General features: G+C 43.6%; 1 pseudogene; it reads left to right on the top strand.

Annotated features, from left to right (window-relative positions):
- The window catches only part of LOC129837154 (activating signal cointegrator 1 complex subunit 3-like), a 277,375-nt pseudogene that overhangs the window by 123,477 nt on the left and 126,580 nt on the right, over positions 1-27,318 (top strand).

The raw sequence follows: 27,318 nt of genomic DNA, 5'->3' as shown, positions 1-27,318 counted from the left end.
GATGGTCATGAAAACTCCTAGCCCCTAGTTATAACAGTACGCTGTTCTGATGGTCATGAAAACTCATTGCCCCTAGTTATAACAGGACCCTGTTCTGATGGTCATGAAAACTCCTAGCCCCTAGTTATAACAGTACGCTGTTCTGATGGTCATGAAAACTCCTAGCCCCTAGTTATAACAGAACCCTGTTCTGATGGTCATGAGAACTCCTAGCCACTAGTTATAACAGGACCCTGTTCTGATGGTCATGAATACTCCTAGCCCCTAGTTATAACTGTACGCTGTTCTGATGGTCATGAAAACTCCTAGCCCCTAGTTATAACAGTACGCTGTTCTGATGGTCATGAAAACTCCTAGCCCCTAGTTATGACAGTACCCTGTTCTGATGGTTATGAAAACTCCTAGCCCCTAGTTATAACATTACCCTGTTCTGATGGTCATGAAAACTCCTAGCCCCTAGTTATAACAGGACCCTGTTCTGATGGTCATGAAAACTCCTAGCCCCTAGTTATAACAGTACCCTGTTCTGATGGTCATGAAAACTCCTAGCCCCTAGTTATAACAGGACCCTGTTCTGATGGTCATGAAAACTCCTAGCCCCTAGTTATAACAGTACGCTGTTCTGAAGGTCATGAATACTCCTAGCCCCTTGTTATAACAGTACGCTGTTCTGATGGTCATGAAAACTCCTAGCCCCTAGTTATAACAGTACGCTGTTCTGATGGTAATGAAAACTCCTAGCCCCTAGTTATAACAGTATGCTGTTCTGATGGTCATGAAAACTCCTAGGCCCTAGTTATAACAGTACGCTGTTCTGATGGTCATGAAAACTCCTAGCCCCTAGTTATAACAGTATGCTGTTCTGATGGTCATGAAAACTCCTAGCCCCTAGTTATAACAGTACGCTGTTCTGATGGTCATGAAAACTCCTAGCCCCTAGTTATAACAGTACGCTGTTCTGATGGTCATGAAAACTCCTAGCCCCTAGTTATAACAGTACGCTATTCTGATGGTCATGAAAACTCCTAGCCCCTAGTAATAACAGTACGCTGTTCTGATGGTGATGAAAACTCCTAGCCCCTAGTTATAACAGTACGCTGTTCTGATGGTCATGAAAACTCCTAGCCCCTAGTTATAACAGTACGCTGTTCTGATGGTCATGAAAACTCCTAGCCCCTAGTTATAACAGTACGCTGTTCTGATGGTCATGAAAACTCCTAGCCCCTAGTTATAACAGTGCGCTGTTCTGATGGTCATGAATACTCCTAGCCCCTAGTTATAACTGTACGCTGTTCTGATGGTCATGAAAACTCCTAGCCCCTAGTTATAACAGTACGGTGTTCTGATTGTCATGAAAACTCCTAGCCCCTAGTTATAACAGTACGCTGTTCTGATGGTCATGAAAACTCCTAGCCCCTAGTTATAACAGGACCCTGTTCTGATGGTCATGAAAACCCCTAGCCCCTAGTTATAACAGAACCCTGTTCTGATGGTCATGAAAACTCCTATCCCCTAGTTATAACAGTACGCTGTTCTGATGGTCATGAAAACTCCTAGCCCTTAGTTATAACAGCATGCTGTTCTGATGGTCATGAATACTCCTAGCCCCTAGTTATAACAGTACGCTGTTCTGATGGTCATGAAAACTCCTAGCCCCTAGTTATAACAGTACGCTGTTCTGATGGTCATGAAAACTCCTAGCCCCTAGTTATAACAGTATGCTGTTCTGATGGTCATGAAAACTCCTAGCCCCTAGTTATAACAGTACGCTGTTCTGATGGTCATGAAAACTCCTAGCCCCTAGTTATAACAGTACGCTGTTCTGATGGTCATGAAAACTCCTAGCCCCTAGTTATAACAGTACTCTGTTCTGATGGTCATGAAAACTCCTAGCCCCTAGTTATAACAGTACGCTGTTCTGATGGTCATGAAAACTCCTTGCCCCTAGTTATAACAGGACCCTGTTCTGATGGTCATGAAAACTCCTAGCCCCTAGTTATAACAGTACGCTGTTCTGATGGTCATGAAAACTCCTAGCCCCTAGTTATAACAGTACGCTGTTCTGATGGTCATGAAAACTCCTTGCCCCTAGTTATAACAGGACCCTGTTCTGATGGTCATGAAAACTCCTAGCCCCTAGTTATAACAGTACGCTGTTCTGATGGTCATGAAAACTCCTAGCCCCTAGTTATAACAGTACTCTGTTCTGATGGTCATGAAAACTCCTAGCCCCTAGTTATAACAGTACGCTGTTCTGATGGTCATGAAAACTCGTTGCCCCTAGTTATAACAGGACCCTGTTCTGATGGTCATGAAAACTCCTAGCCCCTAGTTATAACAGTACGCTGTTCTGATGGTCATGAAAACTCCTAGCCCCTAGTTATAACAGAACCCTGTTCTGATGGTCATGAGAACTCCTAGCCACTAGTTATAACAGGACCCTGTTCTGATGGTCATGAATACTCCTAGCCCCTAGTTATAACTGTACGCTGTTCTGATGGTCATGAAAACTCCTAGCCCCTAGTTATAACAGTACGCTGTTCTGATGGTCATGAAAACTCCTAGCCCCTAGTTATGACAGTACCCTGTTCTGATGGTTATGAAAACTCCTAGCCCCTAGTTATAACATTACCCTGTTCTGATGGTCATGAAAACTCCTAGCCCCTAGTTATAACAGTACCCTGTTCTGATGGTCATGAAAACTCCTAGCCCCTAGTTATAACAGGACCCTGTTCTGATGGTCATGAAAACTCCTAGCCCCTAGTTATAAAGTACGCTGTTCTGATGGTCATGAATACTCCTAGCCCCTAGTTATAACTGTACGCTGTTCTGATGGTCATGAAAACTTCTAGCCCCTAGTTATAACAGTACGGTGTTCTGATTGTCATGAAAACTCTTAGCCCCTAGTTATAACAGTACTCTGTTCTGATGGTCATGAAAACTCCTACCACCTAGTTATAACAGTACGCTGTTCTGATGGTCATGAAAACTCCTAGCCCCTAGTTATAACAGTACGCTGTTTTGATGGTCATGAAAACTCCTAGCCCCTAGTTATAACAGTACCCTGTTCTGATGGTCATGAAAACCCCTAGCCCCTAGTTATAACAGAACCCTTTTCTGATGGTCATGAAAACTCCTAGCCCCTAGTTATAACAGGACCCTGTTCTGATGGTCATGAAAACTCCTAGCCCCTAGTAATAACAGTACGCTGTTCTGAAGGTCATGAACACTCGTAGCCCCTTGTTATAACAGTACGCTGTTCTGATGGTCATGAAAGCTCCTAGCCCCTAGTTATAACAGTACGCTGTTCTGATGGTAATGAAAACTCCTAGCCCCTAGTTTTAACAGTAGGCTGTTCTGATGGTCATGAAAACTCCTAGCCCCTAGTTATAACAGTACGCTGTTCTGATGGTCATGAAAACTCCTAGCCCCTAGTTATAACAGTATGCTGTTCTGATGGTCATGAAAACTCCTAGCCCCTAGTTATAACAGTACGCTGTTCTGATGGTCATGAAAACTCCTAGCCCCTAGTTATAACAGTACGCTGTTCTGATGATCATGAAAACTCCTAGCCCCTAGTTATAACAGTACGCTATTCTGATGGTCATGAAAACTCCTAGCCCCTAGTAATAACAGTACGCTGTTCTGATGGTCATGAAAACTCCTAGCCCCTAGTTATAACAGTACGCTGTTCTGATGGTCATGAAAACTCCTAGCCCCTAGTTATAACAGTACCCTGTTCTGATGGTCATGAATACTCCTAGCCCCTAGTTATAACAGTACGCTGTTCTGATGGTCATGAAAACTCCTAGCCCCTAGTTATGACAGTACCCTGTTCTGATGGTTATGAAAACTCCTAGCCCCTAGTTATAACATTACCCTGTTCTGATGGTCATGAAAACTCCTAGCCCCTAGTTATAACAGTACCCTGTTCTGATGGTCATGAAAACTCCTAGCCCCTAGTTATAACAGGACCCTGTTCTGATGGTCATGAAAACTCCTAGCCCCTAGTTATAAAGTACGCTGTTCTGATGGTCATGAATACTCCTAGCCCCTAGTTATAACTGTACGCTGTTCTGATGGTCATGAAAACTCCTAGCCCCTAGTTATAACAGTACCCTGTTCTGATGGTCATGAATACTCCTAGCCCCTAGTTATAACAGTACGCTGTTCTGATGGTCATGAAAACTCCTAGCCCCTAGTTATAACAGTACCCTGTTCTGATGGTCATGAAAACTCCTAGCCCCTAATTATAACAGGACCCTGTTCTGATGGTCATGAAAACTCCTAGCCCCTAGTTATAACAGTACGCTGTTCTGATGGTCATGAAAACTCCTGGCCCCTAGTTATAACAGTACGCTGATCTGATGGTCATGAAAACTCCTAGCCCCTAGTTATAACAGTACGCTGATCTGATGGTCATGAATACTCCTAGCCCCTAGTTATAACAGTACGCTGTTCTGATGGTCATGAAAACTCCTAGCCCCTAGTTATAACAGTACGCTGTTCTGATGGTCATGAAAACTCCTAGCCCCTAGTTATAACAGTACTCTGTTCTGATGGTCATGAAAACTCCTAGCCCCTAGTTATAACAGTACGCTGTTCTGATGGTCATGAAAACTCCTAGCCCCTAGTTATAACAGTACGGTGTTCTGATTGTCATGAAAACTCCTAGCCCCTAGTTATAACAGTACTCTGTTCTGATGGTCATGAAAACTCCTAGCCCCGAGTTATAACAGTACGCTGTTCTGATGGTCATGAAAACTCCTAACCCCTAGTTATAACAGTACGCTGTTCTGATGGTCATGAAAACTCCTAGCCCCTAGTTATAACAGTACGCTGTTCTGATGGTCATGAAAACTCCTAGCCCCTAGTTATAACAGTACCCTGTTCTGATGGTCATGAAAACTCCTATCCCCTAGTTATAACAGTACGCTGTTCTGATGGTCATGAAAACTCCTAGCCCCTAGTTATAACAGTACCCTGTTCTGATGGTCATGAAAACTCCTAGCCCCTAGTTATAACAGGACCCTGTTCTGATGGTCATGAAAACTCCTAGCCCCTAGTTATAACAGTACGCTGTTCTGATGGTCATGAAAACTCCTAGCCCCTAGTTATAACAGTACGCTATTCTGATGGTCATGAAAACTCCTAGCCCCTAGTAATAACAGTACGCTGTTCTGATGGTCATGAAAACTCCTAGCCCCTAGTTATAACAGTACGCTGTTCTGATGGTCATGAAAACTCCTAGCCCCTAGTTATAACAGTACCCTGTTCTGATGGTCATGAATACTCCTAGCCCCTAGTTATAACAGTACGCTGTTCTGATGGTCATGAAAACTCCTAGCCCCTAGTTATGACAGTACCCTGTTCTGATGGTTATGAAAACTCCTAGCCCCTAGTTATAACATTACCCTGTTCTGATGGTCATGAAAACTCCTAGCCCCTAGTTATAACAGTACCCTGTTCTGATGGTCATGAAAACTCCTAGCCCCTAGTTATAACAGGACCCTGTTCTGATGGTCATGAAAACTCCTAGCCCCTAGTTATAAAGTACGCTGTTCTGATGGTCATGAATACTCCTAGCCCCTAGTTATAACTGTACGCTGTTCTGATGGTCATGAAAACTCCTAGCCCCTAGTTATAACAGTACCCTGTTCTGATGGTCATGAATACTCCTAGCCCCTAGTTATAACAGTACGCTGTTCTGATGGTCATGAAAACTCCTAGCCCCTAGTTATAACAGTACCCTGTTCTGATGGTCATGAAAACTCCTAGCCCCTAATTATAACAGGACCCTGTTCTGATGGTCATGAAAACTCCTAGCCCCTAGTTATAACAGTACGCTGTTCTGATGGTCATGAAAACTCCTGGCCCCTAGTTATAACAGTACGCTGATCTGATGGTCATGAAAACTCCTAGCCCCTAGTTATAACAGTACGCTGATCTGATGGTCATGAATACTCCTAGCCCCTAGTTATAACAGTACGCTGTTCTGATGGTCATGAAAACTCCTAGCCCCTAGTTATAACAGTACGCTGTTCTGATGGTCATGAAAACTCCTAGCCCCTAGTTATAACAGTACTCTGTTCTGATGGTCATGAAAACTCCTAGCCCCTAGTTATAACAGTACGCTGTTCTGATGGTCATGAAAACTCCTAGCCCCTAGTTATAACAGTACGGTGTTCTGATTGTCATGAAAACTCCTAGCCCCTAGTTATAACAGTACTCTGTTCTGATGGTCATGAAAACTCCTAGCCCCGAGTTATAACAGTACGCTGTTCTGATGGTCATGAAAACTCCTAACCCCTAGTTATAACAGTACGCTGTTCTGATGGTCATGAAAACTCCTAGCCCCTAGTTATAACAGTACGCTGTTCTGATGGTCATGAAAACTCCTAGCCCCTAGTTATAACAGTACCCTGTTCTGATGGTCATGAAAACTCCTATCCCCTAGTTATAACAGTACGCTGTTCTGATGGTCATGAAAACTCCTAGCCCCTAGTTATAACAGTACCCTGTTCTGATGGTCATGAAAACTCCTAGCCCCTAGTTATAACAGGACCCTGTTCTGATGGTCATGAAAACTCCTAGCCCCTAGTTATAACAGTACGCTGTTCTGATGGTCATGAAAACTCCTAGCCCCTAGTTATAACAGGACCCTGTTCTGATGGTCATGAAAACCCCTAGCCCCTAGTTATAACAGAACCCTGTTCTGATGGTCATGAAAACTCCTAGCCCCTAGTTATAACAGGACCCTGTTCTGATGGTCATGAAAACTCCTAGCCCCTAGTTATAACAGTACGCTGTTCTGATGGTCATGAATACTCCTAGCCCCTAGTTATAACTGTACGCTGTTCTGATGGTCATGAAAACTCCTAGCCCCTAGTTATAACAGTACGTTGTTCTGTTGATCATGAAAACTCCTAGCCCCTAGTTATGACAGTACCCTGTTCTGATGGTCATGAAAACTCCTAGCCCCTAGTTATAACATTACCCTGTTCTGATGGTCATGAAAACTCCTAGCCCCTAGTTATAACAGTACCCTGTTCTGATGGTCATGAAAACTCCTAGCCCCTAGTTATAACAGTACGCTGTTCTGATGGTCATGAAAACTCCTAGCCCCTAGTTATAACAGTACCCTGTTCTGATGGTCATGAAAACTCCTAGCCCCTAGTTATAACAGTACGCTGTTCTGATGGTCATGAAAACTCCTAGCCAGTAGTTTTAACAGTACCCTGTTCTGATGGTCATGAAAACTCCTAGCCCCTAGATATAACAGTACGCTATTCTGATGGTCATGAAAACTCCTAGCCCCTAGTAATAACAGTACGCTGTTCTGATGGTCATGAAAACTCCTAGCCCCTAGTTATAAGAGTACGCTGTTCTGATGGTCATGAAAACTCCTAACCCCTAGTTATAACAGTACGCTGTTCTGATGGTCATGAAAACTCCTAGCCCCTAGTTATAACAGTACGCTGTTCTGATGGTCATGAAAACTCCTATCCCCTAGTTATAACAGTACCCTGTTCTGATGGTCATGAATACTCCTAGCCCCTAGTTATAACAGTACGCTGTTCTGATGGTCATGAAAACTCCTAACCCCTAGTTATAACAGTACGCTGTTCTGATGGTCATGAAAACTCCTAGCCCCTAGTTATAACAGTACGCTGTTCTGATGGTCATGAAAACTCCTAGCCCCTAGTTATAACAGTACCCTGTTCTGATGGTCATGAAAACTCCTATCCCCTAGTTATAACAGTACGCTGTTCTGATGGTCATGAAAACTCCTAGCCCCTAGTTATAACAGTACCCTGTTCTGATGGTCATGAAAACTCCTAGCCCCTAGTTATAACAGGACCCTGTTCTGATGGTCATGAAAACTCCTAGCCCCTAGTTATAACAGTACGCTGTTCTGATGGTCATGAATACTCCTAGCCCCTAGTTATAACTGTACGCTGTTCTGATGGTCATGAAAACTCCTAGCCCCTAGTTATAACAGTACGTTGTTCTGTTGATCATGAAAACTCCTAGCCCCTAGTTATGACAGTACCCTGTTCTGATGGTCATGAAAACTCCTAGCCCCTAGTTATAACATTACCCTGTTCTGATGGTCATGAAAACTCCTAGCCCCTAGTTATAACAGTACCCTGTTCTGATGGTCATGAAAACTCCTAGCCAGTAGTTATAACAGTACGCTGTTCTGATGGTCATGAAAACTCCTAGCCCCTAGTTATAACAGTACCCTGTTCTGATGGTCATGTAAACTCCTAGCCCCTAGTTATAACAGTACGCTGTTCTGATGGTCATGAATACTCTTAGCCCCTAGTTATAACAGTACGCTGTTGTGATGGTCATGAAAACTCCTAGCCCCTAGTTATAACAGTACTCTGTTCTGATGGTCATGAAAACTCCTAGCCCCTAATTATAACAGGACCCTGTTCTGATGGTCATGAAAACTCCTAGCCCCTAGTTATAACAGTACCCTGTTCTGATGGTCATGAAAACTCCTAGCCCCTAGTTATAACAGTACCCTGTTCTGATGGTCATGAAAACTCCTATCCCCTAGTTATAACAGTACGCTGTTCTGATGGTCATGAAAACTCCTAGCCCCTAGTTATAACAGTACCCTGTTCTGATGGTCATGAAAACTCCTAGCCCCTAGTTATAACAGGACCCTGTTCTGATGGTCATGAAAACTCCTAGCCCCTAGTTATAACAGTACGCTGTTCTGATGGTCATGAAAACTCCTAGCCCCTAGTTATAACAGGACCCTGTTCTGATGGTCATGAAAACCCCTAGCCCCTAGTTATAACAGAACCCTGTTCTGATGGTCATGAAAACTCCTAGCCCCTAGTTATAACAGGACCCTGTTCTGATGGTCATGAAAACTCCTAGCCCCTAGTTATAACAGTACGCTGTTCTGATGGTCATGAATACTCCTAGCCCCTAGTTATAACTGTACGCTGTTCTGATGGTCATGAAAACTCCTAGCCCCTAGTTATAACAGTACGTTGTTCTGTTGATCATGAAAACTCCTAGCCCCTAGTTATGACAGTACCCTGTTCTGATGGTCATGAAAACTCCTAGCCCCTAGTTATAACATTACCCTGTTCTGATGGTCATGAAAACTCCTAGCCCCTAGTTATAACAGTACCCTGTTCTGATGGTCATGAAAACTCCTAGCCCCTAGTTATAACAGTACGCTGTTCTGATGGTCATGAAAACTCCTAGCCCCTAGTTATAACAGTACGCTGTTCTGATGGTCATGAAAACTCCTAGCCCCTAGTTATAAGAGTACGCTGTTCTGATGGTCATGAAAACTCCTAACCCCTAGTTATAACAGTACGCTGTTCTGATGGTCATGAAAACTCCTTTCCCCTAGTTATAACAGTACCCTGTTCTGATGGTCATGAATACTCCTAGCCCCTAGTTATAACAGTACGCTGTTCTGATGGTCATGAAAACTCCTAACCCCTAGTTATAACAGTACGCTGTTCTGATGGTCATGAAAACTCCTAGCCCCTAGTTATAACAGTACGCTGTTCTGATGGTCATGAAAACTCCTAGCCCCTAGTTATAACAGTACCCTGTTCTGATGGTCATGAAAACTCCTATCCCCTAGTTATAACAGTACGCTGTTCTGATGGTCATGAAAACTCCTAGCCCCTAGTTATAACAGTACCCTGTTCTGATGGTCATGAAAACTCCTAGCCCCTAGTTATAACAGGACCCTGTTCTGATGGTCATGAAAACTCCTAGCCCCTAGTTATAACAGTACGCTGTTCTGATGGTCATGAATACTCCTAGCCCCTAGTTATAACTGTACGCTGTTCTGATGGTCATGAAAACTCCTAGCCCCTAGTTATAACAGTACGTTGTTCTGTTGATCATGAAAACTCCTAGCCCCTAGTTATGACAGTACCCTGTTCTGATGGTCATGAAAACTCCTAGCCCCTAGTTATAACATTACCCTGTTCTGATGGTCATGAAAACTCCTAGCCCCTAGTTATAACAGTACCCTGTTCTGATGGTCATGAAAACTCCTAGCCAGTAGTTATAACAGTACGCTGTTCTGATGGTCATGAAAACTCCTAGCCCCTAGTTATAACAGTACCCTGTTCTGATGGTCATGAAAACTCCTAGCCCCTAGTTATAACAGTACGCTGTTCTGATGGTCATGAAAACTCCTAGCCAGTAGTTATAACAGTACCCTGTTCTGATGGTCATGAAAACTCCTAGCCCCTAGTTATAACAGTACGCTGTTCTGATGGTCATGAATACTCTTAGCCCCTAGTTATAACAGTACGCTGTTCTGATGGTCATGAAAACTCCTGCCCCTAGTTATAACAGTACCCTGTTCTGATGGTCATGAAAACTCCTAGCCCCTAATTATAACAGGACCCTGTTCTGATGGTCATGAAAACTCCTAGCCCCTAGTTATAACAGTACCCTGTTCTGATGGTCATGAAAACTCCTAGCCCCTAGTTATAACAGTACCCTGTTCTGATGGTCATGAAAACTCCTATCCCCTAGTTATAACAGTACGCTGTTCTGATGGTCATGAAAACTCCTAGCCCCTAGTTATAACAGTACCCTGTTCTGATGGTCATGAAAACTCCTAGCCCCTAGTTATAACAGGACCCTGTTCTGATGGTCATGAAAACTCCTAGCCCCTAGTTATAACAGTACGCTGTTCTGATGGTCATGAAAACTCCTAGCCCCTAGTTATAACAGGACCCTGTTCTGATGGTCATGAAAACCCCTAGCCCCTAGTTATAACAGAACCCTGTTCTGATGGTCATGAAAACTCCTAGCCCCTAGTTATAACAGGACCCTGTTCTGATGGTCATGAAAACTCCTAGCCCCTAGTTATAACAGTACGCTGTTCTGATGGTCATGAATACTCCTAGCCCCTAGTTATAACTGTACGCTGTTCTGATGGTCATGAAAACTCCTAGCCCCTAGTTATAACAGTACGTTGTTCTGTTGATCATGAAAACTCCTAGCCCCTAGTTATGACAGTACCCTGTTCTGATGGTCATGAAAACTCCTAGCCCCTAGTTATAACATTACCCTGTTCTGATGGTCATGAAAACTCCTAGCCCCTAGTTATAACAGTACCCTGTTCTGATGGTCATGAAAACTCCTAGCCCCTAGTTATAACAGTACGCTGTTCTGATGGTCATGAAAACTCCTAGCCAGTAGTTATAACAGTACCCTGTTCTGATGGTCATGAAAACTCCTAGCCCCTAGTTATAACAGTACCCTGTTCTGATGGTCATGAATACTCTTAGCCCCTAGTTATAACAGTACGCTGTTCTGATGGTCATGAAAACTCCTAGCCCCTAGTTATAACAGTACGCTGTTCAGATGGTCATGAAAACTCCTAGCCCCTAGTTATAACAGTACGCTGTTCTGATGGTCATGAAAACTCCTAGCCCCTAGTTATAACAGTACGCTATTCTGATGGTCATGAAAACTCCTAGCCCCTAGTAATAACAGTACGCTGTTCTGATGGTCATGAAAACTCCTAGCCCCTAGTTATAACAGTACGCTGTTCTGATGGTCATGAAAACTCCTAACCCCTAGTTATAACAGTACGCTGTTCTGATGGTCATGAAACTCCTAGCCCCTAGTTATAACAGTACGCTGTTCTGATGGTCATGAAAACTCCTATCCCCTAGTTATAACAGTACGCTGTTCTGATGGTCATGAAAACTCCTAGCCCCTAGTTATAACAGTACCCTGTTCTGATGGTCATGAAAACTCCTAGCCCCTAGTTATAACAGTACGCTGTTTTGATGGTCATGAAAACTCCTAGCCCCTAGTTATAACAGTACCCTGTTCTGATGGTCATGAAAACCCCTAGCCCCTAGTTATAACAGAACCCTGTTATGATGGTCATGAAAACTCCTAGCCCCTAGTTATAACAGGACCCTGTTCTGATGGTCATGAAAACTCCTAGCCCCTAGTAATAACAGTACGCTGTTCTGAAGGTCATGAACACTCGTAGCCCCTTGTTATAACAGTACGCTGTTCTGATGGTCATGAAAGCTCCTAGCCCCTAGTTATAACAGTACGCTGTTCTGATGGTAATGAAAACTCCTAGCCCCTAGTTTTAACAGTATGCTGTTCTGATGGTCATGAAAACTCCTAGCCCCTAGTTATAACAGTACGCTGTTCTGATGGTCATGAAAACTCCTAGCCCCTAGTTATAACAGTATGCTGTTCTGATGGTCATGAAAACTCCTAGCCCCTAGTTATAACAGTACGCTGTTCTGATGGTCATGAAAACTCCTAGCCCCTAGTTATAACAGTACGCTGTTCTGATGGTCATGAAAACTCCTAGCCCCTAGTTATAACAGTACGCTATTCTGATGGTCATGAAAACTCCTAGCCCCTAGTAATAACAGTACGCTGTTCTGATGGTCATGAAAACTCCTAGCCCCTAGTTATAACAGTACGCTGTTCTGATGGTCATGAAAACTCCTAGCCCCTAGTTATAACAGTACCCTGTTCTGATGGTCATGAATACTCCTAGCCCCTAGTTATAACAGTACGCTGTTCTGATGGTCATGAAAACTCCTAGCCCCTAGTTATGACAGTACCCTGTTCTGATGGTTATGAAAATTCCTAGCCCCTAGTTATAACATTACCCTGTTCTGATGGTCATGAAAACTCCTAGCCCCTAGTTATAACAGTACCCTGTTCTGATGGTCATGAAAACTCCTAGCCCCTAGTTATAACAGGACCCTGTTCTGATGGTCATGAAAACTCCTAGCCCCTAGTTATAAAGTACGCTGTTCTGATGGTCATGAATACTCCTAGCCCCTAGTTATAACTGTACGCTGTTCTGATGGTCATGAAAACTCCTAGCCCCTAGTTATAACAGTACCCTGTTCTGATGGTCATGAAAACTCCTAGCCCCTAATTATAACAGGACCCTGTTCTGATGGTCATGAAAACTCCTAGCCCCTAGTTATAACAGTACGCTGTTCTGATGGTCATGAAAACTCCTGGCCCCTAGTTATAACAGTACGCTGATCTGATGGTCATGAAAACTCCTAGCCCCTAGTTATAACAGTACGCTGATCTGATGGTCATGAATACTCCTAGCCCCTAGTTATAACAGTACGCTGTTCTGATGGTCATGAAAACTCCTAGCCCCTAGTTATAACAGTACGCTGTTCTGATGGTCATGAAAACTCCTAGCCCCTAGTTATAACAGTACTCTGTTCTGATGGTCATGAAAACTCCTAGCCCCTAGTTATAACAGTACGCTGTTCTGATGGTCATGAAAACTCCTAGCCCCTAGTTATAACAGTACGGTGTTCTGATTGTCATGAAAACTCCTAGCCCCTAGTTATAACAGTACTCTGTTCTGATGGTCATGAAAACTCCTAGCCCCTAGTTATAACAGTACGCTGTTCTGATGGTCATGAAAACTCCTAACCCCTAGTTATAACAGTACGCTGTTCTGATGGTCATGAAAACTCCTAGCCCCTAGTTATAACAGTACGCTGTTCTGATGGTCATGAAAACTCCTAGCCCCTAGTTATAACAGTACCCTGTTCTGATGGTCATGAAAACTCCTATCCCCTAGTTATAACAGTACGCTGTTCTGATGGTCATGAAAACTCCTAGCCCCTAGTTATAACAGTACCCTGTTCTGATGGTCATGAAAACTCCTAGCCCCTAGTTATAACAGGACCCTGTTCTGATGGTCATGAAAACTCCTAGCCCCTAGTTATAACAGTACGCTGTTCTGATGGTCATGAAAACTCCTAGCCCCTAGTTATAACAGGACCCTGTTCTGATGGTCATGAAAACCCCTAGCCCCTAGTTATAACAGAACCCTGTTCTGATGGTCATGAAAACTCCTAGCCCCTAGTTATAACAGGACCCTGTTCTGATGGTCATGAAAACTCCTAGCCCCTAGTTATAACAGTACGCTGTTCTGATGGTCATGAATACTCCTAGCCCCTAGTTATAACTGTACGCTGTTCTGATGGTCATGAAAACTCCTAGCCCCTAGTTATAACAGGACCCTGTTCTGATGGTCATGAAAACTCCTAGCCCCTAGTTATAACAGTACGTTGTTCTGTTGATCATGAAAACTCCTAGCCCCTAGTTATGACAGTACCCTGTTCTGATGGTCATGAAAACTCCTAGCCCCTAGTTATAACATTACCCTGTTCTGATGGTCATGAAAACTCCTAGCCCCTAGTTATAACAGTACCCTGTTCTGATGGTCATGAAAACTCCTAGCCCCTAGTTATAACAGTACGCTGTTCTGATGGTCATGAAAACTCCTAGCCCCTAGTTATAACAGTACCCTGTTCTGATGGTCATGAAAACTCCTAGCCCCTAGTTATAACAGTACGCTGTTCTGATGGTCATGAAAACTCCTAGCCAGTAGTTTTAACAGTACCCTGTTCTGATGGTCATGAAAACTCCTAGCCCCTAGTTATAACAGTACCCTGTTCTGATGGTCATGAATACTCTTAGCCCCTAGTTATAACAGTACGCTGTTCTGATGGTCATGAATACTCCTAGCCCCTAGTTATAACAGTACGCTGTTCAGATGGTCATGAAAACTCCTAGCCCCTAGTTATAACAGTACGCTGTTCTGATGGTCATGAAAACTCCTAGCCCCTAGTTATAAGAGTACGCTGTTCTGATGGTCATGAAAACTCCTAACCCCTAGTTATAACAGTACGCTGTTCTGATGGTCATGAAAACTCCTAGCCCCTAGTTATAACAGTACGCTGTTCTGATGGTCATGAAAACTCCTATCCCCTAGTTATAACAGTACCCTGTTCTGATGGTCATGAATACTCCTAGCCCCTAGTTATAACAGTACGCTGTTCTGATGGTCATGAAAACTCCTAACCCCTAGTTATAACAGTACGCTGTTCTGATGGTCATGAAAACTCCTAGCCCCTAGTTATAACAGTACGCTGTTCTGATGGTCATGAAAACTCCTAGCCCCTAGTTATAACAGTACCCTGTTCTGATGGTCATGAAAACTCCTATCCCCTAGTTATAACTGTACGCTGTTCTGATGGTCATGAAAACTCCTAGCCCCTAGTTATAACAGTACCCTGTTCTGATGGTCATGAAAACTCCTAGCCCCTAGTTATAACAGGACCCTGTTCTGATGATCATGAAAACCCCTAGCCCCTAGTTATAACAGAACCCTGTTCTGATGGTCATGAAAACTCCTAGCCCCTAGTTATAACAGGACCCTGTTCTGATGGTCATGAAAACTCCTAGCCCCTAGTTATAACAGTACGCTGTTCTGATGGTCATGAATACTCCTAGCCCCTAGTTATAACTGTACGCTGTTCTGATGGTCATGAAAACTCCTAGCCCCTAGTTATAACAGTACGTTGTTCTGTTGATCATGAAAACTCCTAGCCCCTAGTTATGACAGTACCCTGTTCTGATGGTCATGAAAACTCCTAGCCCCTAGTTATAACATTACCCTGTTCTGATGGTCATGAAAACTCCTAGCCCCTAGTTATAACAGTACCCTGTTCTGATGGTCATGAAAACTCCTAGCCAGTAGTTATAACAGTACGCTGTTCTGATGGTCATGAAAACTCCTAGCCCCTAGTTATAACAGTACCCTGTTCTGATGGTCATGAAAACTCCTAGCCCCTAGTTATAACAGTACGCTGTTCTGATGGTCATGAAAACTCCTAGCCAGTAGTTATAACAGTACCCTGTTCTGATGGTCATGAAAACTCCTAGCCCCTAGTTATAACAGTACGCTGTTCTGATGGTCATGAATACTCTTAGCCCCTAGTTATAACAGTACGCTGTTCTGATGGTCATGAAAACTCCTGCCCCTAGTTATAACAGTACCCTGTTCTGATGGTCATGAAAACTCCTAGCCCCTAATTATAACAGGACCCTGTTCTGATGGTCATGAAAACTCCTAGCCCCTAGTTATAACAGTACCCTGTTCTGATGGTCATGAAAACTCCTAGCCCCTAGTTATAACAGTACCCTGTTCTGATGGTCATGAAAACTCCTATCCCCTAGTTATAACAGTACGCTGTTCTGATGGTCATGAAAACTCCTAGCCCCTAGTTATAACAGTACCCTGTTCTGATGGTCATGAAAACTCCTAGCCCCTAGTTATAACAGGACCCTGTTCTGATGGTCATGAAAACTCCTAGCCCCTAGTTATAACAGTACGCTGTTCTGATGGTCATGAAAACTCCTAGCCCCTAGTTATAACAGGACCCTGTTCTGATGGTCATGAAAACCCCTAGCCCCTAGTTATAACAGAACCCTGTTCTGATGGTCATGAAAACTCCTAGCCCCTAGTTATAACAGGACCCTGTTCTGATGGTCATGAAAACTCCTAGCCCCTAGTTATAACAGTACGCTGTTCTGATGGTCATGAATACTCCTAGCCCCTAGTTATAACTGTACGCTGTTCTGATGGTCATGAAAACTCCTAGCCCCTAGTTATAACAGTACGTTGTTCTGTTGATCATGAAAACTCCTAGCCCCTAGTTATGACAGTACCCTGTTCTGATGGTCATGAAAACTCCTAGCCCCTAGTTATAACATTACCCTGTTCTGATGGTCATGAAAACTCCTAGCCCCTAGTTATAACAGTACCCTGTTCTGATGGTCATGAAAACTCCTAGCCCCTAGTTATAACAGTACGCTGTTCTGATGGTCATGAAAACTCCTAGCCAGTAGTTATAACAGTACCCTGTTCTGATGGTCATGAAAACTCCTAACCCCTAGTTATAACAGTACGCTGTTCTGATGGTCATGAAAACTCCTAGCCCCTAGTTATAACAGTACGCTGTTCTGATGGTCATGAAAACTCCTATCCCCTAGTTATAACAGTACCCTGTTCTGATGGTCATGAATACTCCTAGCCCCTAGTTATAACAGTACGCTGTTCTGATGGTCATGAAAACTCCTAGCCCCTAGTTATAACAGTACCCTGTTCTGATGGTCATGAAAACTCCTAGCCCCTAGTTATAACAGTACGCTGTTCTGATGGTCATGAAAACTCCTAGCCCCTAGTTATAACAGTACGCTGTTCTGATGGTCATGAAAACTCCTAGCCAGTAGTTTTAACAGTACCCTGTTCTGATGGTCATGAAAACTCCTAGCCCCTAGTTATTACAGTACGCTGTTCTGATGGTCATGAAAACTCCTAGCCAGTAGTTATAACAGTACCCTGTTCTGATGGTCATGAAAACTCCTAGCCCCTAGTTATAACAGTACGCTGTTCTGATGGTCATGAATACTCTTAGCCCCTAGTTATAACAGTACGCTGTTCTGATGGTCATGAAAACTCCTAGCCCCTAGTTATAACAGTACCCTGTTCTGATGGTCATGAAAACTCCTAGCCCCTAATTATAACAGGACCCTGTTCTGATGGTCATGAAAACTCCTAGCCCCTAGTTATAACAGTACGCTGTTCTGATGGTCATGAAAACTCCTAGCCCCTAGTTATAACAGTACGCTGATCTGATGGTCATGAATACTCCTAGCCCCTAGTTATAACAGTACGCTGTTCTGATGGTCATGAAAACTCCTAGCCCCTAGTTATAACAGTACGCTGTTCTGATGGTCATGAAAACTCCTAGCCCCTAGTTATAACAGTACTCTGTTCTGATGGTCATGAAAACTCCTAGCCCCTAGTTATAACAGTACGCTGTTCTGATGGTCATGAAAACTCCTAGCCCCTAGTTATGACAGTACGCTGTTCTGATGGTCATGAAAACTCCTAGCCCCTAGTTATAACAGTACGCTGTTCTGATGGTCATGAAAACTCCTAGGCCCTAGTTATAACAGTACCCTGTTCTGATGGTCATGAAAACTCCTAGCCCCTAGTTATAACAGTACGCTGTTCTGATGGTCATGAAAACTCCTAGCCCCTAGTTATAACAGGACCCTGTTCTGATGGTCATGAAAACTCCTAGCCCCTAGTTATAACAGTACGCTGTTCTGATGGTCATGAAAACTCCTAGCCCCTAGTTATAACAGGACCCTGTTCTGATGGTCATGAAAACCCCTAGCCCCTAGTTATAACAGTACCCTGTTCTGATGGTCATGAAAACTCCTAGCCCCTAGTTATAACAGGACCCTGTTCTGATGGTCATGAAAACTCCTAGCCCCTAGTTATAACAGTACGCTGTTCTGATGGTCATGAATACTCCTAGCCCCTAGTTATAACTGTACGCTGTTCTGATGGTCATGAAAACTCCTAGCCCCTAGTTATAACAGTACGGTGTTCTGATTGTCATGAAAACTCCTAGCCCCTAGTTATAAAAGTACTCTGTTCTGATGGTCATGAAAACTCCTAGCCCCTAGTTATAACAGTACGCTGTTCTGATGGTCATGAATACTCTTAGCCCCTAGTTATAACAGTACGCTGTTCTGATGGTCATGAAAACTCCTAGCCCCTAGTTATAACAGTACCCTGTTCTGATGGTCATGAAAACTCCTAGCCCCTAATTATAACAGGACCCTGTTCTGATGGTCATGAAAACTCCTAGCCCCTAGTTATAACAGTACGCTGTTCTGATGGTCATGAAAACTCCTAGCCCCTAGTTATAACAGTACGCTGATCTGATGGTCATGAATACTCCTAGCCCCTAGTTATAACAGTACGCTGTTCTGATGGTCATGAAAACTCCTAGCCCCTAGTTATAACAGTACGCTGTTCTGATGGTCATGAAAACTCCTAGCCCCTAGTTATAACAGTACTCTGTTCTGATGGTCATGAAAACTCCTAGCCCCTAGTTAAAACAGTACGCTGTTCTGATGGTCATGAAAACTCCTAGCCCCTAGTTATGACAGTACGCTGTTCTGATGGTCATGAAAACTCCTAGCCCCTAGTTATAACAGTACGCTGTTCTGATGGTCATGAAAACTCCTAGGCCCTAGTTATAACAGTACCCTGTTCTGATGGTCATGAAAACTCCTAGCCCCTAGTTATAACAGTACGCTGTTCTGATGGTCATGAAAACTCCTAGCCCCTAGTTATAACAGGACCCTGTTCTGATGGTCATGAAAACTCCTAGCCCCTAGTTATAACTGTACGCTGTTCTGATGGTCATGAAAACTCCTAGCCCCTAGTTATAACAGGACCCTGTTCTGATGGTCATGAAAACCCCTAGCCCCTAGTTATAACAGTACCCTGTTCTGATGGTCATGAAAACTCCTAGCCCCTAGTTATAACAGGACCCTGTTCTGATGGTCATGAAAACTCCTAGCCCCTAGTTATAACAGTACGCTGTTCTGATGGTCATGAATACTCCTAGCCCCTAGTTATAACTGTACGCTGTTCTGATGGTCATGAAAACTCCTAGCCCCTAGTTATAACAGTACGGTGTTCTGATTGTCATGAAAACTCCTAGCCCCTAGTTATAACAGTACTCTGTTCTGATGGTCATGAAAACTCCTAGCCCCTAGTTATAACAGTACGCTGTTCTGATGGTCATGAAAACTCCTAGCCCCTAGTTATAACAGTACGCTGTTCTGATGGTCATGAAAACTCCTAGCCCCTAGTTATAACAGTACGCTGTTTTGATGGTCATGAAAACTCCTAGCCACTAGTTATAACAGTACCCTGTTCTGATGGTCATGAAAACTCCTATCCCCTAGTTATAACAGTACGCTGTTCTGATGGTCATGAAAACTCCTAGCCCCTAGTTATAACAGTACCCTGTTCTGATGGTCATGAAAACTCCTAGCCCCTAGTTATAACAGAACCCTGTTCTGATGGTCATGAAAACTCCTAGCCCCTAGTTATAACAGGACCCTGTTCTGATGGTCATGAAAACTCCTAGCCCCTAGTTATAACAGTACCCTGTTCTGATGGTCATGAAAACTCCTAGCCCCTAGTTATAACAGTACGCTGTTCTGATGGTCATGAAAACTCCTAGCCAGTAGTTATAACAGTACCCTGTTCTGATGGTCATGAAAACTCCTAGCCCCTAGTTATAACAGTACGCTGTTCTGATGGTCATGAAAACTCCTAGACCCTAGTTATAGCAGTACGCTGTTCTGATGGTCATGAAAACTCCTAGCCCCTAGTTATAGCAGTACGCTGTTCTGATGGTCATGAAAACTCCTAGCCCCTAGTTATAACAGTACGCTGTTCTGATGGTCATGAAAACTCCTAGCCCCTAGTTATAACAGTACCCTGTTCTGATGGTCATGAAAACTCCTAGCCCCTAGTTATAACAGTACGCTGTTCTGATGGTCATGAAAACTCCTAGCCCCTAGTTATAACAGTACCCTGTTCTGATGGTCATGAAAACTCCTATCCCCTAGTTATAACAGTACGCTGTTCTGATGGTCATGAAAACTCCTAGCCCCTAGTTATAACAGTACCCTGTTCTGATGGTCATGAAAACTCCTAGCCCCTAGTTATAACAGTACGCTGTTCTGATGGTCATGAAAACTCCTAGCCCCTAGTTATAACAGGACCCTGTTCTGATGGTCATGAAAACCCCTAGCCCCTAGTTATAACAGAACCCTGTTCTGATGGTCATGAAAACTCCTAGCCCCTAGTTATAACAGGACCCTGTTCTGATGGTCATGAAAACTCCTAGCCCCTAGTTATAACAGTACGCTGTTCTGATGGTCATGAATACTCCTAGCCCCCAGTTATAACAGTACGCTGTTCTGATGGTCATGAAAACTCCTAGCCCCTAGTTATAACAGTACGCTGTTCTGATGGTAATGAAAACTCCTAGCCCCTAGTTATGACAGTACCCTGTTCTCATGGTCATGAAAACTCCTATCCCCTAGTTATAACATTACCCTGTTCTGATGGTCATGAAAACTCCTAGCCCCTAGTTATAACAGTACCCTGTTCTGATGGTCATGAAAACTTCTAGCCCCTAGTTATAACAGTACGCTGTTCTGATGGTCATGAAAACTCCTAGCCCCTAGTTATAGCAGTACCCTGTTCTGATGGTCATGAAAACTCCTAGCCCCTAGTTATAACAGTACGCTGTTCTGATGGTCATGAAAACTCCTAGCCAGTAGTTATAACAGTACCCTGTTCTGATGGTCATGAAAACTCCTAGCCCCTAGTTATAACAGTACGCTGTTCTGATGGTCATGAAAACTCCTAGCCCCTAGTTATAACAGTACGCTGTTCTGATGGTCATGAAAACTCCTAGCCCCTAGTTATAACCGTACGCTGTTCTGATGGTCATGAAAACTCCTAGCCCCTAGTTATAACCGTACCCTGTTCTGATGATCATGAAAACCCCTAGCCCCTAGTTATAACAGAACCCTGTTCTGATGGTCATGAAAACTCCTAGCCCCTAGTTATAACAGGACCCTGTTCTGATGGTCATGAAAACCCCTAGCCCCTAGTTATAACAGAACCCTGTTCTGATGGTCATGAAAACTCCTAGCCCCTAGTTATAACAGGACCCTGTTCTGATGGTCATGAAAACTCCTAGCCCCTAGTTATAACAGTACGCTGTTCTGATGGTCATGAATACTCCTAGCCCCTAGTTATAACTGTACGCTGTTCTGATGGTCATGAAAACTCCTAGCCCCTAGTTATAACAGTACGTTGTTCTGTTGATCATGAAAACTCCTAGCCCCTAGTTATGACAGTACCCTGTTCTGATGGTCATGAAAACTCCTAGCCCCTAGTTATAACATTACCCTGTTCTGATCGTCATGAAAACTCCTAGCCCCTAATTATAACAGGACCCTGTTCTGATGGTCATGAAAACTCCTAGCCCCTAGTTATAACAGTACGCTATTCTGATGGTCATGAAAACTCCTAGCCCCTAGTAATAACAGTACGCTGTTCTGATGGTCATGAAAACTCCTAGCCCCTAGTTATAACAGTACGCTGTTCTGATGGTCATGAAAACTCCTAACCCCTAGTTATAACAGTACGCTGTTCTGATGGTCATGAAAACTCCTAGCCCCTAGTTATAACAGTACGCTGTTCTGATGGTCATGAAAACTCCTATCCCCTAGTTATAACAGTACCCTGTTCTGATGGTCATGAATACTCCTAGCCCCTAGTTATAACAGTACGCTGTTCTGATGGTCATGAAAACTCCTAGCCCCTAGTTATAACAGTACCCTGTTCTGATGGTCATGAAAACTCCTAGCCCCTAGTTATAACAGTACCCTGCTCTGATGGTCATGAAAACTCCTAGCCCCTAGTTATAACAGTACGCTGTTCTGATGGTCATGAAAACTCCTAGCCCCTAGTTATAACAGTACCCTGTTCTGATGGTCATGAAAACTCCTAGCCCCTAGTTATTACAGTACGCTGTTCTGATGGTCATGAAAACTCCTAGCCAGTAGTTATAACAGTACCCTGTTCTGATGGTCATGAAAACTCCTAGCCCCTAGTTATAACAGTACGCTGTTCTGATGGTCATGAATACTCTTAGCCCCTAGTTATAACAGTACGCTGTTCTGATGGTCATGAAAACTCCTAGCCCCTAGTTATAACAGTACCCTGTTCTGATGGTCATGAAAACTCCTAGCCCCTAATTATAACAGGACCCTGTTCTGATGGTCATGAAAACTCCTAGCCCCTAGTTATAACAGTACGCTGTTCTGATGGTCATGAAAACTCCTAGCCCCTAGTTATAACAGTACGCTGATCTGATGGTCATGAATACTCCTAGCCCCTAGTTATAACAGTACGCTGTTCTGATGGTCATGAAAACTCCTAGCCCCTAGTTATAACAGTACGCTGTTCTGATGGTCATGAAAACTCCTAGCCCCTAGTTATAACAGTACTCTGTTCTGATGGTCATGAAAACTCCTAGCCCCTAGTTATAACAGTACGCTGTTCTGATGGTCATGAAAACTCCTAGCCCCTAGTTATGACAGTACGCTGTTCTGATGGTCATGAAAACTCCTAGCCCCTAGTTATAACAGTACGCTGTTCTGATGGTCATGAAAACTCCTAGGCCCTAGTTATAACAGTACCCTGTTCTGATGGTCATGAAAACTCCTAGCCCCTAGTTATAACAGTACGCTGTTCTGATGGTCATGAAAACTCCTAGCCCCTAGTTATAACAGGACCCTGTTCTGATGGTCATGAAAACTCCTAGCCCCTAGTTATAACAGTACGCTGTTCTGATGGTCATGAAAACTCCTAGCCCCTAGTTATAACAGGACCCTGTTCTGATGGTCATGAAAACCCCTAGCCCCTAGTTATAACAGTACCCTGTTCTGATGGTCATGAAAACTCCTAGCCCCTAGTTATAACAGGACCCTGTTCTGATGGTCATGAAAACTCCTAGCCCCTAGTTATAACAGTACGCTGTTCTGATGGTCATGAATACTCCTAGCCCCTAGTTATAACTGTACGCTGTTCTGATGGTCATGAAAACTCCTAGCCCCTAGTTATAACAGTACGGTGTTCTGATTGTCATGAAAACTCCTAGCCCCTAGTTATAAAAGTACTCTGTTCTGATGGTCATGAAAACTCCTAGCCCCTAGTTATAACAGTACGCTGTTCTGATGGTCATGAATACTCTTAGCCCCTAGTTATAACAGTACGCTGTTCTGATGGTCATGAAAACTCCTAGCCCCTAGTTATAACAGTACCCTGTTCTGATGGTCATGAAAACTCCTAGCCCCTAATTATAACAGGACCCTGTTCTGATGGTCATGAAAACTCCTAGCCCCTAGTTATAACAGTACGCTGTTCTGATGGTCATGAAAACTCCTAGCCCCTAGTTATAACAGTACGCTGATCTGATGGTCATGAATACTCCTAGCCCCTAGTTATAACAGTACGCTGTTCTGATGGTCATGAAAACTCCTAGCCCCTAGTTATAACAGTACGCTGTTCTGATGGTCATGAAAACTCCTAGCCCCTAGTTATAACAGTACTCTGTTCTGATGGTCATGAAAACTCCTAGCCCCTAGTTATAACAGTACGCTGTTCTGATGGTCATGAAAACTCCTAGCCCCTAGTTATGACAGTACGCTGTTCTGATGGTCATGAAAACTCCTAGCCCCTAGTTATAACAGTACGCTGTTCTGATGGTCATGAAAACTCCTAGGCCCTAGTTATAACAGTACCCTGTTCTGATGGTCATGAAAACTCCTAGCCCCTAGTTATAACAGTACGCTGTTCTGATGGTCATGAAAACTCCTAGCCCCTAGTTATAACAGGACCCTGTTCTGATGGTCATGAAAACTCCTAGCCCCTAGTTATAACTGTACGCTGTTCTGATGGTCATGAAAACTCCTAGCCCCTAGTTATAACAGGACCCTGTTCTGATGGTCATGAAAACCCCTAGCCCCTAGTTATAACAGTACCCTGTTCTGATGGTCATGAAAACTCCTAGCCCCTAGTTATAACAGGACCCTGTTCTGATGGTCATGAAAACTCCTAGCCCCTAGTTATAACAGTACGCTGTTCTGATGGTCATGAATACTCCTAGCCCCTAGTTATAACTGTACGCTGTTCTGATGGTCATGAAAACTCCTAGCCCCTAGTTATAACAGTACGGTGTTCTGATTGTCATGAAAACTCCTAGCCCCTAGTTATAACAGTACTCTGTTCTGATGGTCATGAAAACTCCTAGCCCCTAGTTATAACAGTACGCTGTTCTGATGGTCATGAAAACTCCTAGCCCCTAGTTATAACAGTACGCTGTTCTGATGGTCATGAAAACTCCTAGCCCCTAGTTATAACAGTACGCTGTTTTGATGGTCATGAAAACTCCTAGCCACTAGTTATAACAGTACCCTGTTCTGATGGTCATGAAAACTCCTATCCCCTAGTTATAACAGTACGCTGTTCTGATGGTCATGAAAACTCCTAGCCCCTAGTTATAACAGTACCCTGTTCTGATGGTCATGAAAACTCCTAGCCCCTAGTTATAACAGAACCCTGTTCTGATGGTCATGAAAACTCCTAGCCCCTAGTTATAACAGGACCCTGTTCTGATGGTCATGAAAACTCCTAGCCCCTAGTTATAACAGTACCCTGTTCTGATGGTCATGAAAACTCCTAGCCCCTAGTTATAACAGTACGCTGTTCTGATGGTCATGAAAACTCCTAGCCAGTAGTTATAACAGTACCCTGTTCTGATGGTCATGAAAACTCCTAGCCCCTAGTTATAACAGTACGCTGTTCTGATGGTCATGAAAACTCCTAGACCCTAGTTATAGCAGTACGCTGTTCTGATGGTCATGAAAACTCCTAGCCCCTAGTTATAGCAGTACGCTGTTCTGATGGTCATGAAAACTCCTAGCCCCTAGTTATAACAGTACGCTGTTCTGATGGTCATGAAAACTCCTAGCCCCTAGTTATAACAGTACCCTGTTCTGATGGTCATGAAAACTCCTAGCCCCTAGTTATAACAGTACGCTGTTGTGATGGTCATGAAAACTCCTAGCCCCTAGTTATAACAGTACTCTGTTCTGATGGTCATGAAAACTCCTAGCCACTAGTTATAACAGTACGCTGTTCTGATGGTCATGAAAACTCCTAGCCCCTAGTTATAACAGTACGCTGTTCTGATGGTCATGAAAACTCCTAGCCCCTAGTTATAACAGTACGCTGTTCTGATGGTCATGAAAACTCCTAGCCCCTAGTTATAACAGTACCCTGTTCTGATGGTCATGAAAACTCCTATCCCCTAGTTATAACAGTACGCTGTTCTGATGGTCATGAAAACTCCTAGCCCCTAGTTATAACAGTACCCTGTTCTGATGGTCATGAAAACTCCTAGCCCCTAGTTATAACAGTACGCTGTTCTGATGGTCATGAAAACTCCTAGCCCCTAGTTATAACAGGACCCTGTTCTGATGGTCATGAAAACCCCTAGCCCCTAGTTATAACAGAACCCTGTTCTGATGGTCATGAAAACTCCTAGCCCCTAGTTATAACAGGACCCTGTTCTGATGGTCATGAAAACTCCTAGCCCCTAGTTATAACAGTACGCTGTTCTGATGGTCATGAATACTCCTAGCCCCCAGTTATAACAGTACGCTGTTCTGATGGTCATGAAAACTCCTAGCCCCTAGTTATAACAGTACGCTGTTCTGATGGTAATGAAAACTCCTAGCCCCTAGTTATGACAGTACCCTGTTCTCATGGTCATGAAAACTCCTATCCCCTAGTTATAACATTACCCTGTTCTGATGGTCATGAAAACTCCTAGCCCCTAGTTATAACAGTACCCTGTTCTGATGGTCATGAAAACTTCTAGCCCCTAGTTATAACAGTACGCTGTTCTGATGGTCATGAAAACTCCTAGCCCCTAGTTATAGCAGTACCCTGTTCTGATGGTCATGAAAACTCCTAGCCCCTAGTTATAACAGTACGCTGTTCTGATGGTCATGAAAACTCCTAGCCAGTAGTTATAACAGTACCCTGTTCTGATGGTCATGAAAACTCCTAGCCCCTAGTTATAACAGTACGCTGTTCTGATGGTCATGAAAACTCCTAGCCCCTAGTTATAACAGTACGCTGTTCTGATGGTCATGAAAACTCCTAGCCCCTAGTTATAACCGTACGCTGTTCTGATGGTCATGAAAACTCCTAGCCCCTAGTTATAACCGTACCCTGTTCTGATGGTCATGAAAACTCCTAGCCCCTAGTTATAACAGTACCCTGTTCTGATGGTCATGAAAACTCCTAGCCCCTAGTTATAACAGTACGCTGTTCTGATGGTCATGAAAACTCCTAGCCCCTAGTTATAACAGTACTCTGTTCTGATGGTCATGAAAACTGCTAGCCCCTAGTTATAACAGTACCCTGTTCTGATGGTCATGAAAACTCCTAGCCCCTAGTTATAACAGTACGCTGTTCTGATGGTCAAAGTATGTCATGGATTTTGAGTATTTGGGGCTGAACAGGTACTTTTGGATCGACTGACAAATCATGTCTGTCTGTGTTCATTTGTTTGTCACTGACGGTGTGTGTCCATCTGTTATCCAGATGCTGGTGACCACCCCTGAGAAGTGGGACGTGGTGACCTGGAAGAGCGTTGGGGACGTGGCCCTGTCCCAGATTGTAAAGCTCCTCATCCTGGACGAGGTGCATCTGCTACACGAGGACAGAGGTCCAGTTCTGGAGAGCCTGGTGGCCAGGACACTACGACAGGTTAGTACCTCTCTGTCTCAGCATAAGTCTCTAAAAAATATAAATATATATTGGTAGCACTGGTGCTCCCAACTTTAAAAAGTTAGTAGCACAATTTAAAATGTAGGAGCACCAGAAAAGTTACTTTTTTAATTGATTGAGATAAAGCCTATATTGGAGATATATTAATTATATCTACTTTTGAAGCACATGCTGTGGCC

Source organism: Salvelinus fontinalis, chromosome 38 (genome assembly GCF_029448725.1).
Source record: "Salvelinus fontinalis isolate EN_2023a chromosome 38, ASM2944872v1, whole genome shotgun sequence".
NCBI classification, from domain to species: domain Eukaryota; kingdom Metazoa; phylum Chordata; class Actinopteri; order Salmoniformes; family Salmonidae; genus Salvelinus; species Salvelinus fontinalis.
The sequence above is the reverse complement of the archived record's forward strand: the minus strand, read 5'-3'. Positions and strand labels throughout refer to the sequence as shown.